This window comes from Ambystoma mexicanum, chromosome 4p (assembly GCF_040938575.1).
Source record: "Ambystoma mexicanum isolate Mex_15411 chromosome 4p, UKY_AmexF1_1, whole genome shotgun sequence".
NCBI classification, from domain to species: Eukaryota; Metazoa; Chordata; class Amphibia; order Caudata; family Ambystomatidae; genus Ambystoma; species Ambystoma mexicanum.
The window spans coordinates 579,207,332-579,223,165 of record NC_090927.1 but is presented as its reverse complement, the minus strand read 5'-3'; positions in this window follow the sequence as shown (position 1 = coordinate 579,223,165).

The following is a 15,834-nucleotide window of genomic DNA, read 5'->3' as shown; positions in this document are numbered from 1 at the left end:
TCTCCAGCCGAGGTGACATTCTAAATTAGATTTGTAAACCGTTATTTGGTCACAGGGCTCAGAGAACAGAATGCTCTCCATTCTCCAAAGTGGGCGTCTCTATTTTTCATTCGAACCCAGGTGGTAAATCCAGTTGCCTTTTCTAAACAGCTGACACGGTTACTGTGAGATTCGTCCCTGAAAGAATTCCAAGCCGCAAGAGTGGCATTTCCCCCATTCTATACCTGATCCTCTGTATTCCTCTTAGTTATGTGAGTCAATAATACTGGTTTCTGCTGCACCCGTCATATTTCTACACATCTGGTGCGGGTGAGACATCATGACGTGGCCTTAAAAGCAAACAAAGGTAACAAGAAGGTCATAGATCCTAGAAAGGGATTCACAGAAGTATACCTAACCTCTGACCTCTAACACAATTGCTGCATCATACCACAGCTGTTGCTTAGATACAGTGGATACATTCTAAATTCTACGGATTCATGACATGAGAGACAGAAAATTGGATGACTGAGCAAGAAACATCAATTGGTCCTTACCTGTGAGTGCACCATAAACAAGGCCTGTCTACACAAACTCTGTTATTGTTTCATTGTTCAGAGTTAATGGAATTATTAGATGACAGAAGATGCCATTGTAATTATATGTAGTCTTCTCTGTCTCAATAACCTTGTACAGCCAATGCTTTGGAAATGTTCACCCTCTGTCAGGTTTCAACCATGCTGAGCCCATGGGGAGTGATGTCCACATTAGCTGAACAGAACAGTGCTCTCTCTCGTTGAGTCTTTCTTTCTCTGAAAAAAACTATGAAGTCACACAAAATAAGTGCAGGTTTGAAACATGAGAAGGCTTGGGCCAACTCATTTCATCATGGTCACAGCACCTGGCTAACTAATAACTGTAATGCGGACAGGAGAATGGATCAATCGTGCTGGAGTCAAATGATATGATATGATAGGCCATTTATAACGCGCTTAATACCCAGAGGTTTCTAAGCGCAGACCCAGGGATCGAACCTGTGGTGCTCTGTGTCGTCTTGCTTCCAAGGCAAGCACTTTGCCCCTGAGCTATCCTCCTGGGAAATAACGTTCATTTCCAGCCAAGGCCTTGGCGTAGTCCTCATCTGATATTCAACTGTGAAGGGGGGCAGGGAGTGACATCTTGTCCCTATTTACACTATGCGGCTGCTGGAATAAGCCCTAATAACAGATACAAACCACATTGCCAGGACGCCCCCAGAAGCAAAATTACCCCCTTTGCAGATCATAACAACTGCTCAGAATTTTATAGGTAGTAATAACATTACTTACATTGATTGTCCATTGCTCCTTCTCATTAACGAATGTTGCAAAGTATAAACATCCCAGTAATAGGTTAACTATCAGCAGCCTGTCCTATATTATCAGTTCCCATGCTACGTGTGCAGTGTGTGGTGTAACCTTGCCTGTGCCTGCAGTGCTGTAACAAGAAGTACCTGGAAGAACCATCACCAGCAGGGGGCTATCAGCATCTTCCTATACAGGACCTTAATTAGTGAAATGACAGTGTTCTTCTGGTCCCTTTGGCACTGCCTATCATAACTGTGTATCTAAATACTTACTAGTAGATATTAGTTTCTGGCAGTAATTTAACACTACATCTTTGAGGTGAATACTATACCAATTATGAATAAACATGTGGCAATGAAAGGGCGTGGTCTGGGACTTGGGATGCTTGGTTCTTGAGGGGGCAGTCAGCCTGTCAGGGCTGCTACAGGTATGCAGCCCTGGCCCACAAAGTCCTCCATGCAGTGTTCAGTCTCCCCTGCCCAGCACACTCATTGGTAGGGGGGCTCTGTTATTTGTGTGTTTTTTATTTGTTTTTTAACCTTTTATTTCTTCCCCATTCCATCCAGCCCCATGGTTGGCTGGATGATCCAGTCCAGGTAAGTGAAGTAAATACCTAACATATTAACTACACTAACACATTAAATTCAATATTTTATTTATACCCTGGTCTCTGTGTCTTTATTGCTATATTTTCCCTCGGGGAACAAGCAAGTATCTCATCATAGCTGGGCCGTATTGAACCATGAACTACACGTTATGCAAAGGCAGAATTACAGCAGACTTTGGAAGTGTGATTGATCGTCAGGTGAGTTTCGTGAAAGAGAGAGAAACTTGGGAGCGTGCATTTGACTGAAGCGCGGGGGAGAAAGGCATAATTTGTAAAGCGAAACAAAGGAAAGAGGTGCAAGTGTGCACGGTGAAGAAAAGGGTGCAAGTGTGCACAGTGAAATCAAGGACCCAAAGAAAGCAATAAGGGATGTAGGAATGACCGGAAAGTGAAAGGTTGGAAAGAAACAGATGGGTGCAAGTGTGCACGATGAAGCTAAGGAAACAAAGGAGAGCAAGAAGGGGTGCATGAAGCACCTGAAGGTGAAGGGTTAAGAAGGAAGAGCAAGGAATAAGGAGAGGAGTTAAAGGTCAGAGTGGTTGTACTTGGAAGGAGCAAAGAGCCCAGCGTTCTCGAAAGTCTCTGATGCTACCACATGTAAGAAGTTTTGTTTGTTTGTAAGAACTGTACAGAGAATTGCCACGTTACTCACCGTAGTGACCACCTTACTCCTAGTCCATAGTCCCCTTTCCTCCATACTTATGGGACATCGCTCCGTCCTGTGGGACGGGACCGAAGCACTTTGTAAAAAGCATCCACATTTTTTTCAAAAATGTGTCCCTCCTCTCTTTCCTGCGCGGGGCCCGGCACGCAGCCGTAACCCAGCCCACCTTGGCTCCGCCCCACGCATCGCCCATCAGTCCTTTTCTATCGCCAGGTCAAAGACCCATTAGCAATAACAGAGGAACCTTATTAGAGGGGACGGCGGGCAGGCGTATGGAGGAAAGGGGACTATGGACTAGGAGTAAGGTGTTCACTACGGTGAGTAACCTGGTAATACTCCTACGTCCCGTCCCCTTTCCTCCATACTTATGGGAGATTCCTAAGCACTCCTTACAGGAACTATGGGTGGATGGAAATACCCCTTACTGAAACAGGTTCTTCAGCACAGCCTGGCCGAACTGAGCGTCGGCCCTAGAGCTCATATCGAGGCAGTAATGCTTACAGAAAGCAGATGGGGAGGCCCAGGTAGCGGCTCTAGCGATGGACTCCCAGGGAACATACTTCTGAAAAGCAACCACAGCTGCCTTGCCTCGCACCTGATACGCATGAATACCCTTAGGTGGTTTCAGCTTTTGGACAGTGAAAGATTCCGTGATACAGGCAGCAATCCATCTGGAAATGAATGCCTTAGACACCAGCCTGCCCTGGGGTTTACCGAAGGTCACAAACAGTTGGGAAGAGCTCTGAAGCTCGGCAGTCCTGTCCAGGTAGAACTTAAGAGCTCTTCGGACATCCAGGCAGTGTAGAACCCTTTCCGCCTCCAAGGCAGGGTTCGGAAAAAAGACTGGAAGGCAAATCGACTGATTCAGATGGAATTCGGTCACTACCTTTGGTAGGAAAGCTGGGTTCGTCCGAAGGACAACCTTGTCCTTGTGAATATCCAAGAAAGGATGCTCCACCGACAATGCCTGGAGCTCACTCCCTCTCCTCGCTGACGTAACGGCGACCAGAAAGGACACTTTCCAGGACACGTACTTGAGGTCAACCGTAGCCATTGGCTCGAAAGGTTTATGGCACAGCACTGTCAGGACTACGTTTAATTCCCAGGGCGGGTGCAGAGTACGAACAGGTGGGTAGATGTGTGTCAAACCAGCAAAATGTCTCTTCACCACCGGGTTAGTTAACGAATAAGAGCACCGGTCCGTAGAGAGGTAGGCGGAAATCACCGAGAGATAAGTCCTGCAGGACAAGACATGAACCCCTGACTCTGCTAGAGAGGAGACAAAGGACAGCACCGTGTCAATCGTCGCCACCCTTGGGTCCAATTCTTTCTTCAAACACCAATAACAGAACCTGAGCCATTTACTCTTGTATTGGGATCTGGTCGAGGGTTTCCTGGCTGCCTGGATAATGCGCATGTTATCCGCAGACAAACCCAAAGGCTCTAGCGCCGTGAACTCAGGCACCATGCCGCCAAGTTGAGCGATTGTGGGGAGGGGTGCCACATCCGCTGTTCCCCTTGGTGAAGAAGATCGGGAGTTACTGGTAACCTGATCGGCGGACACGCCGACAGGTGTTGAAGTTCTGAGAACCAAAACCTGGCCGGCCACCACGGAGCTATCAGTAGAAGAGGACAGTTGACAGAACTTTTCAACTTCTAAATTGCTCGATGAACCAGAGGAAGAGGTGGGAAGGTGTAAGCTCTCATGTTGTGCCATGGGATCTCGAGTGCATCCCCCAGAGAGGAGGCTCCCAGCCCCCCTCTGGAGGCGTGCTGAGGAAGCTTCTTGTTCATCGCCGTGGCGAAGAGGTCCACCTGCGGTGTGCCCCAACACGAGAAAATCCATGATAGGATCTCCGCCTTCAACTCCCACTCGTAGCTGACAACTGTCCGCCGGCTGAGGGAATCCGCGGTGACATTCAGCCGGCCCGGGATGTGTACTGCAAGCAGCCAGACCCCATGAAGCACGGCCCACTCCCAAATTTGAATGGCCAGATCCACGAGAGGGGAAGACTTCGTTCCCCCCTGCTTGTTCATGTAGTGCATTGACACCACATTGTCCGTTCTTATGCAGACCACCTTGTTGACAATGAGAGGTCTGAACGCCTTGAGCGCCAGAAAAATCGCCAGAAGCTCCAATTGATTTATGTGCAGGAGCTTGTCCTGAGGTGACCAGAGGTCCGAGACCTGAAGATCTAACGTTGCACCCCACCCGAAAAGGGAGGAGTCTGTCGTGATCGTCACCATGGGGCTTGGGTCCTGGAACCCGACACCCACTGACAGGTTGCTGAGAGAAGACCACCAGTCCAGGTCCACTCTCATGGAATCCGGAATCATTATCTGTTTGGAATCTGGGTCCACAGCCTGACGCCAGGAACTCCGAAGAGCCATCTGGGTCTGCCTCATTTTGAGATGAACAAGAGGAAGAGCCAGCACACACGAGGCCATGAGGCCCAGAAGCCTCTGGAACCACCAGGCCGACATGCTCTCCGACTGCGTAAACATCTGACACGTGGCCAATAGATCTGCCATTCTGTCCCCGGTCAGATACACACGCCAGTCTATCGTGTTCCAACGAAAACCCAGGAAAGTCAGGTCCTGTGAGACCATCATGAAGGATTTCCGCCAGTTCACTGACAGCCCAAGATGGAACAGGAGCTGAAGGAGAGACTGGAGGTTGCCCGCTGCTGCCAACGAGCAAGGGCTGCGTAGGAGCCAGTCGTCCAAATAGGGATACAAATGGATACCCTGGAGACGAAGATGGGCCGCGATCACCAACATCATCTTCGTGAAGACACGCGGCGCCGAACTGGGGCCAAAAGGAAGCACCCGAAACTGGAAGTGCTCCTCTCCCAGAGAGATACGGAGATATCTCCTGTGTGGGTTCCAAATCAGGATATGCATGTACGCATCCTGAAGATCCACCACGCTGAGCCAATCGCCTGCCTGCAAAGAGGAGCGAATTTGGCCGGGCGTGATCATCTTGAATTTCTCTTGGGGTAGGGAAAGATTGAACTGGGAAAGGTCTAGGATGGTGCGCAGGCCAGCCTGGTTGGGTTTGGGCACTGTAAACAGCCGGGAGTAGAAGCCCTCCCCTCGCTCCCCAAGGGGAACGGGTTCCACAGCTCTGAGGAGCAGAAGTTTCTGAACCTCGGCCTTGAGGGAGGGTGAGCCCGACAGCTGGAAAGGAGGGTTGAGGGGTGGGGTAGGGGGTAAAGGTAAGCGGAAGCCCGCTCGAGCGACTGACAAGACCCATCTGTCTTCTGTGATGGTCTGCCACGCCTCCCAATGAGACGCAATGCGTCCTCCCACCGGGGTCTCGTGCGAGCACGGAAAACCCTCATTTGGCAGGTTTGTCGGTGGCGGTGCCACCTGAACCTGATGAGGAGGCTGAAGAGCGGGAGAAATACCGCATACGCTGTTGTCTACGGCAGTTATTCCCCGCAGGAGTATCCACTCTGCGATTTTTGCGGTCGAGGAAGCCCCTAAAACCAGAGGAAGGTCAACCTTGCGACAACGGCCTTTGAGTCTTGAAGGGAGGTTTAACCAGAACAGACAAAGATTTAGCCGTGTGAGTGCTATCTTTGGTTTTGGTGAGCTCTATATCAATAGAAGAGTGAAAAAGCTCCTTACCATCAAATGGAAGGTCCAGGACCTTGTCTTGCACCTCCTTCGAGAACTTAGTGACATACAGCCATGCTTGCCGCGAGGTATCAACCCCTAACATCAGACCCCGAGCCGAGGTGTCTACGTGATGAGCCGCAGCCTCCAGGAGATCCTCCAGCTTCTCGACCGGAATATGCTCCTCAAACTCCGACAGACCTTTCCACAGCCGCATTTTAGCTCCCGCCAAAATCAATTCTGCATTGGCCTGCCTGAGCTGCAAGGCCGAATTGGCAAATATTTTCCTCCCTAGGGAGTCCAGGAGCTTGTCCTCCTTCCCCAAGACCTGAGTCGCCGTCGCGGAGGAGGAAGCTGCAGGTCTGGATTGCAATGTGGCCGCAGCCACCACCATGGAGGAGGGAGGCAGACAAGACGACAAGGCCACTTCTTCCGAGGAATGTAGCCTGTACCTCGCGTCAATCTTTTTATTGACAAAAAGTCCCGAGTGTGGCTTTTCCCAAACCCTTCGGACCTCGGCCAGAACGTCCTTCTGCAAGAACAGGCTGGTACGCTCCAAAGGAGACAAGGTGAACGCCCCAGAAAGCACGCCCTCCTGCGGAGCAGGTGCCTCGGGCACCGGAACATCCAAGAAGCTCATTATGTCCAGTACCCGGTCATGGAAAGCTCTGGTAGAGCGGGGCAGGTCCTCGTTGTCCTGATCGCCTTGAGGGTCATCTGACAGGTCCGGCTCCTGCTGAGCCGAGTCAGGCACTGCCTTGTCCACTGGGGACAATGGCGGCACAGGCGGAAGCGCAGGGGGAGGCACCACAGGTAAGGGAGGTGCCAGCGGAACCACCGACAGGACGGTTGGAGCCAGAGGCGCGGGAGGACATATCTCCTTGAAAAGCCCCTTGAAATATTCCCTCATGGGGTCGGTGCGCATAAGCGCTTGAAACTTGCCAAAAAAGGCGTCCTCAGGAGATTGTTTCGGAACCTGAGGAGGCCTCTCATGCGGTGGACAAAACCAGGGAAGCAACGGGGACGGGTGCCACACCGCTCCTCCGACCGACGTATCCACATAAATCAAGGGAGCCGCCCCCGCGGGCAACGAAACATTGTGCAGAAGAGGCATCCGGGCGTTCCAATCAAAAACTGGCCGGTAAGGATGCGCACAAGGGACCTTAGGTTCACCCGAAGGACCGAACCCTACACCAGGGGCCGATGGCGTAGTTGTAGGGGTAGTACCTAAAATGGCTGCCGTGGTCGTGGCGGGAACGGACGCCATTTTGTCCTCATCTGAGGGGAATTGCGGCACGTGAGGAAGTGAGGCAGGGGTCCCCGTCGATGGATCAGGGGTCTTAATTTTAGCCTTAACGTAAGGAACCTCGGCAGAGCCGGTACTATGAGGCCTGGAATGTTTCTGCGACATACCAACCGCCAACTGAGCCTTCGAAGGAAGAGCCTCGGCACTGCTGGTAAAAGAAGAAACCTTCTTCTTTGCCCCCTCAACAGATCTGGTGTCACGACAAGAGCGGGAACGGTGCGCTGTCACCGACAGGGCCTTGCCCGGCCCCTCAGAACTGTTGGTAGCCTTAGCCTCTGTACGAGGAACCTCAGACCTAGGCCCGGTAGAAGTCTTATCGGCACGGGCCTCGAACATGCGTTCGGTAATCTCAAGCTCAGCCAAGACCTCGGGGCGTACCCCGGTTTTGTTTTTGAGGGAAGCCGAAAGAATGGCCTCAGAGCAAGCTCCGGTACCCCACGACTCAGTAGAACTGGGTCTACACACAGCCCCCACAGGAGGGGCCTCGGAGTGTACTCCGGTGAACACAGGCCCCTTACGGAGACCCTCGGAGAAAACTCTGGTAGAATTATTAGGCCCGACCGGCACCTCAGGGCGAACCCCGGTAACAGAGCGATCGTCGCCCCTCCCGGCTCGAGAGGAACCCAGGAAGGTATCCCCCGGCCGGGGTGCTCTGAAAATCAAAGAACTTACCAGGCGTTTTTTCTTCTCTTCGATGAACGCCTGAAAATGCGAAGGAGGAGTCCGACCGAACACCTCCTCCCAGCGCTCCAACCGACATTGAAGAGCCCGGATCGAAAGGGAGTCACAGTAAAAACAGGAGTCCCAACGGTGTTCCGGACCCAAACACTCTAAACAAAGAGGATGGGGATCCGCCCTCGCGAAGCGACGGTGACACGATGAACAGTCTGGAAAATCTAGTTTAAAAGACATAGACAAACTAGTAAACGAACGCTAGCGAGAGCCAGAGAGGGAAAAACGGAAGAAAAACTTCCGAGGATGCAAGTGCGTCCGGCCCCGATCGTGCGGAGAAAAGGACTGATGGGCGATGCGCGGGGCAGAGCCAAGGTGGGCGGGGTTACGGCTGCATGCCAGGCCCCGCGCAGGAAAGAGAGGAGGGACAAATTTTTGAAAAAAATGTGGATGCTTTTTACAAAGTGCTCCGGTCCCGTCCCACAGGACGGAGAGATGTCCCATAAGTATGGAGGAAAGGGGACGGAATATAGGAGTAAGGTACATCCTGACTAAAACTTTGTTTATTTAAAGCTGCAAGGGGCCTAAGCTTGGGGAAGGGAACCCTGAGAGGCCTAAGAAGAATTGTTTTAGAAACAAAAGGTACATCCTGATCAGAAGAACTTTGTCTGTCTGTTAAAAGACAGAAGGGGCCTAAGCTTGGGGAAGGGAACCTGGATAGGCCTAACAAAGTTGTGCAAGAGGCATTGTTGAACTGTGTAAGGAGAGGCCTACACTTGGGGAAGGGAACCCTGAGAGGCCGGACCAGAACTGTGTATTCTTTTTATTTCGAACTGGAAGAGTCCAAACTTTTGGAAGGACATGCAGGGGCTGCATGTGGCTTTTGCATGCAGCATCATTTGTTACAGGCCGCATGTGGCTGGGTGACATGCAGCCTTAGTTAGAGGCTGCACGTGGCTAATTTGAGTCTGTGGTCCTCAGCGTATCAGGCTGAGGTTGTCCGTAATCAGGACGGCCTGTACGTCTTCCTAGTATTGCTTTTACTGCCTATGAGGGCCGGGTTAGGCCTGCAGGTTAATGCATGGTTGCATGAAGGTTGCAGCAGCCGGCACAGTAATTAGTTTATGGGGAGCAGGGGCCTGTTTTTGGGTGGGGCTGGGCCCCGTGCACATATCCCCCTGCTTCCCTACTGTCTCTGAGAGTGCTGCAGCACTTATCTTAAATTTGCGATGGGCCGGGATCATGATTCTGTGGGGCGCGGCCACTTGCGTGTATCCCCGTGGCCGGAGATGCTCAGCATTGCATGCCTGCCAATGTGCCACTCCCAACATGGCTTGTTTCTTGTACTACCTGGCCTTGGGGCTGCTGGGAAGTGTGGTTCTGTAGGCTTGTGTCCTGCAATGATGGCAGAGAAGCCTTCGATAAGGCTTGATAGTTTTGCAACACTTTTGTCTTTGGTTTGTTTGCCTTTTTGCCTTGGGTGGTTGGCTTCTTGAGGCATAATTCCCCATTGCACTCACACCACACAAACTCTGGCCTCCAGCCCGGACAATACTCCCCCCCCAACCCATGCATGGAAGGACCTTGGCTTGGTTTTTCCTGGATGATTGTTATGGAAGGCGCGCACCAGTCTAGGGGCATGGACGTTGCTAGCTGGGTCCCAGGACCAGTCTTCTGGACCATATTCAACCCAATTTATAAGATAGTATACCTGTACATCTTTACGTAGTTGGGAATTAAGGATAGCTTGTACCTTGTACTCTGGGTGGCCTTGTACCAAGATGGGGGGAGGTTTGCTAGTGCAGATCGTTGGTTGATCAGGCTTTAACAAGGACACATGGAATGTTGGGTGTATTTTTAGTTGCCTTGGGAGTTCTCGTCTGACAGCTACTGCATGGATGATATCCTTTATGGTAATCGGACCAAGGTACTGTGGTTGCAATTTCCGAGGGCCTTGCATACGGATGTCTCGAGTGGACAGCCATACGTGGTCTTCTTTCATGTATTGTGGACTACTACGACGGTCTTTGTTGGAATACTTTAAAAAATATATATATTTTTCTTTTAAGGTGCTACCTAAGTGTCCCCGAGGCATACGGGTGCCGGCAAAGCAAACAGGGGCCAAGGACTCAAAAGGAGGGAAGGGAGACCCATTCCTGGAAGATTTATCCAAACAAGTGAGTTTTGAGTTTTTTCTTAAAATTCTGCAGGGACTCGCAATTTCTAAATTCAACTGGCAGGGCGTTCCATTGAGGGGAGCTGCGACCCAAAAAGCACCTTTTTATTACTAGTTCAAGGGACACTTTTCGTATATGCAGCAGTTTAAGACTACTTGAGCGTAGGGATCGCGTCTCCACTTTGTTTTTAAGTCTTCGGGCTATGTATTTGGGGAAGTTCCTCGCCAGGGCTTTATAGGTAATTGTAAGGAGCCTAAAATCTATTCTAGCCACAATAGGCAGCCAGTGCAGACTTCTCCGTACCACTGACACCTGCTCGCGTTTACGCCTCCCCATAATTGCTCTGATGTTGCTATTTTGCACTACTTGGAGTTCTCTTTTACCGATATCTACTAGTACAGAACTGCAGTAGTCTATTTTAGAGGAAATAATGGCTCGCGTGACTGTTTCACACCCCTTTTGGGAAAGAAATGGGCAAACATGAGATAGGAGCCATATGTAATAGGCTGACGCTGATACCAAGCTGTTAACCTGTGCTATCATATTGAGTGTCTGGTCGAAAACCACCGCCAATATTTGTATCTTTTGTTTTGTGGGGATGTCAAAATTCCCAATGCGGAATAAATCATACTCTGCGTTGAGCTTAAGTACTCTAGGCTCTTAAGTACTCTAGGCCTGGAACCTACGATCATGAGTTCCATTTGTTCGTGGTTCAAGGCCAGATCACTCATGTCCATCCACTCTTGTATCTATTTATAGGCTTCTGAAACAAGTATGGAGTCTTTTCCCGTAGTAAACCGTCAGCGGGATGAGAGATTGGGAATCATCTGCATAAATAGAGAAGCATATCCTTTTTTGTTCTAATAATTGAAAAAGTGCTGCAGTAAAAATATTATAGAGGATGGGGGATAAAGAGGCTCCCTGTGGGATGCCATAGCATATTGGAGCTGGATCAGCTTATGCTTGTTGACTACACACCCGCATAGTCCTGTTGTCTAGGAAAGACTGCATCCAATCTTTCGCCTGGTCACTAAAATCAGCGCCTCTTGCAGTCTAGTCAAAAGCAGGGGGTGGTCCACTAAATCAAATGCAGATGATAAGTCCAAGGCCATCAACAGCATAGATTTCCTCTCGTTGATGTTAGACATCATGTTAAACTTCAGCTACAGTAAAGCTAATTCTGTGCTGAAGCCTGGTCTGAAACCTGACTGGCCGCCATTCAAGATAGGGTGGTACATACTGCTTGTATGTAGCTTTGACTGGTTAGTCTGGATGTCTGACCAGACTTGTTGGGCATGAGCATGTTGTCCCACCAATGTAGGCAGGTCTGGTTGTGGGAGTGCTGCAGCAATTGGCAAGACCCGTGGATGGAACTCATACACCCCATAAAATGGGGTGTGTTTCGTGGAACTATGTACATGGTATATGCAATCTTGGCCAGCCAAACATATTGAACCCAGGATGTGTCTGTGTTGGTGGTATGGCATCGCAGATACTGCTCTAATCCCTGATTCACTTGCTCTGTCTGCCCGTCTGTCTCAGGATGGTATCTAGAGGAAAGACTAACCTCCATCCCTACCATTTTGCAGAACGAGCGCCAGAACCGGGATGTGAATTGCAGGCACATGTCAGTGATAATGCGGGTCGGCAGTCCATGTAACCGTACTACGTTCTGTAGAAAGAGCTCAGTGACTTCCCCCCACAGTGGGGACTCCTTTGCATGAGATGAAGTGACCCATTTTAGTAAGCGAGTCTACAATCACTAGTATGGAGGTGTATTTTTGTATGGGAGGCAGATTCACAATGAGATCTATAGTGAATGTGTGCCATGGTACCGGTGGTGTGGGCAGCGGTTGAAGCAGGCCTGCAGGTTTTTGTTAACTGGCCTTGTGCCTGCTACACGTCTCACATTCAGACATGTAATGTCGAACGTCTCGATTTAGAGTGGGCCATCAGAAGTTCAGAGCCGACAGTTTCTGTGTGTTATCGATTCCTGGTTGTCCAGCTAACGAGGAATCGTGGCACCAATACATAATTTCTTTTCTCAGTTTTACTGTTGGCAAATATAGGGCATTAGCATGATACGGGTGCCCGTCCACCAATGTGTGTTGCGCATCTGAGGTACAACAGTCACGCAATTCTCGGGTTGACATGCCCTTTTGCACATCTTCAAACACGTTTGGTTTACTCGCGCTCCTACGATCTGAGCCGCCGGAATAATAGGTTGTAGGTCCTCAGGCTCTTTCCCATCAGGCTCTGGGTATCGGGAGAGTATGTCTGCTTTCCTGTTATCTGTTCCGGGTTGATACGTGATAAGAACGTCAAAATCTGCAGAGAACAATGCCAAACCGGGCTGCTGTGGGCTGAGTGTTTTAGCTGTTTTGATAAGTTGCAATGGTCGGTCACGACCGTGACTGTGTGACGCACCCTCATGAGATTGTCTCCATACCTCAAATGCTTATTTCACTGCTAAGACTTCACAGTCAGCGGTATGAGAATCCCGAGAGAGGATCACACCCAACGCGTAACTAAATGCATCAGTCTCCACAATGAATGGCTGAGCCAGGTCCGGATATCTGAGGACTGGGGCAGAGGTAAACGCTGCTTTGAGTTGCTGGAACCCATGTTCTGTTGCGCTATCCCAAAAGAACTTAAGCCCCTTCCTGAGCAACGTAGTAGTGGGTGTGACCAGATCAGAGAAGTTTTTAATGAAACGCTGATAGAAATTGGCCAACCCCAGGAAGAGGTCCAATATGGCCTGTATCTTTCGTTGGTCCATCTGTACCCCTGATAGGGTTAGAAAAGTACACCAGGAACTCGACCGTGGTGCGATTGAACTTGCATTTTTCTAGTTTGGTGAACAAATTGTGTTCCCTTAACCGTTGCAGCACTGCCCTCACATGTTTAACGTGGTCTTTCATGCTTTGAGAGTATATCAAGATGTCGTCAATATATACAACGGCAAATACATCAAGGTATTCATGGAGGACCTCGTCTAGGAAGTGTTGGAAGGCAGCGGGCACATTGCAGAGACCGAATGGCATGCCCTGGTATTCTTAAAGGCTGAACTTTGATCCGAAAGGCCATCTTCCACTCGTCCCCTGCACGCACCCGTACCAGATGATAGGCACCTCTGAGGTCCAGCTTTGTGTATACCGATGCGTTTCGCACCTGGTCCAGCAGAACTGGTATCAGGTGAAGTAGGTAACGTGTTTTAAGGTAATGCGGTTGAATCCACAGTAGTCAATATACATGCATAAGTGTCCCATTTTCTTAGGCACAAAGAAGAGGGGCTATGACACCAGGGAATTGGAATGCCAGATTAACCCACTGCAAAGGTTAGTTTCAATGTAATCACGTAAGTGTTCTGTTTCTGCCTCCGTTAGGGCATATACACGGCTGCACAGTAATACCATACACGGCTCCAAATCTATACAACAATCAAACGGCCGATTGGGGTGGTAACGTTTCTGGAGCTTGCTTACTAAACATGTCTCGAAAGTCCTGGTAGTCCTGTGGTAAACTACTAAGATCTAGTGCTTCAGACGAGACCGACAGCACAGGTGAAGTTGTCTCGACCCCTGATACTGAATGCTCTACTTATTGCTTAGTGCAATGTCTTAGGCGGTACGGCGAGGTCAGACTGACTTTCCCATTTCACCATTGTATCTGTGGGTCATGTTTACGTAGCCATGGAAACCCTAATATAATGCCAAATTGCGGTGCAGCAATGAGGTCCAAACGGATCTCCTCTTGGTGGTTATTCCTGCAGTGCAACATCAAAACCAGTGTGCTATGGGTTATGGGAACCAAACTCAGCGCAGTGCTGTCCACTTCTCACACAGCTTCTGGTTTCTTCTTGGAATACAAAGGAACCCCTATCTCTGCTGCATATGCAATGTCAATGAGGATTCCTGTGGATCCGGAGTCTATGAGCACAGTGACCGTGAGTTTCAGACCCTGAAAGCTCAACTGTCCTGATAAGCTAACGTGCAGAGCATAATTGGCAGAGCCAATGGTCGGGGCTCCTGTGACTTCCTGGCTTGACTGTATGACCCCTACAACCGCAGAGTCGATGCGTTTCCCTGCGTCTTAGGCTTGGAAGAGCGCTCTCGAACAAAATGACCTGTGGTTCCGCAGTACAAGCACAGACCCTCTTTCCGTTGCCGCTCCTTCTCATCCTTGGTGAGTGGGCCCATGGTTGACCTGATTTGCATGGCTTAGTTCCTGCCTTGTTTTTCTGTGACTCGCGGGGCTCGGGACTGGTCTAATTTGGTGATCAGTCATGGGTCAACCCGTCTCCCATCCCCCCACCTTTCTGCCTGTCGATGGTCTAAGGGCAGTGCCAGATCTATCATGGCTGGCAGTCTCGAGGTTGAGGACCTAACTACACAATTAGGTCCTTCAGGTCATCTCGAAGGCCTTGGTAAAAAAGTGACATCCTCTTCTCTCTGGGCCAGTCTGCCTCGGCCACCAACCGATTGAACTGGGTAAGATACGTAATTAACTCCTTGCTACCCTGCCTCAGCGCTAGCAACTCCATATCGTTAAACATCACAGCTGCCTGCCTGTTGAATATCTTCCTGAACTCTGCAAGAAACCCCTCCCAGTGATACAGAACTCTGTCATCCCTTTGCAGCAGGGGATTCGCCCATGCTGCAGCATCTCCACTTAAGTAAGAAATCACGAAGGCCATTCTGGCCTGGATGGACCTCAATGCTGCAGGTTTCCTAAGGGGGTGCAGAGGGCATTGCATGAGGAACATCTGGTATTTCTTCTGATACCCTGCATATCATTCAGGCAGGGCAAACGGGACGATGGTTTCAGGAGTTACTTGCACTTGCACAGGGACTGGAGTAAAGGAAGCTCCGCTGAATAGTCGTGCAGTCTAGGCTGTATACCTGGGTGGCTAAAGCAGCATAGTCATGCCTGGTGGCTGTTAGCTCGGCTTGAAGCTTGTGTAGGGCCATGGTGAGTTTGTCCATGATGCGACTGGGTTGTGCCATTCAGGCACCTGAAAACACATGGGTTTGTGCTTCTGACAGGGCCTACAGCTCTGAGGCGCGGAAGTGGCACGAACCAACCACCCCCACTGTGGTTTTGGCGCATGCAAGACTGGGATTACACAGGCCTCCACAACCCCAGCAGGGAAGGAGGGCTAGGGAAACAATGGTTGGATGGGTATGGGGAGTGACGATAACAGTAAAGAGGATTAGGAAGAGGTTTTGGATGGCTAGGGGGACATAGGGTAAGTAACACTGTGTACAAGGTATTAGCTCTTAAACACACCATCACATGTGCATGCATACATGTCCCCCCGGAAACAATCAGTGAACAACAATGGGCACTGGCATGTACCAGTACTAAGAATGCAGTAAACAACAATGGCCACTGGCATGTGTCAGTACTAAGCAGGAGAAGCACTTAACTGTGGGTATGGCTGTTGACTGCAGAATTGTCCC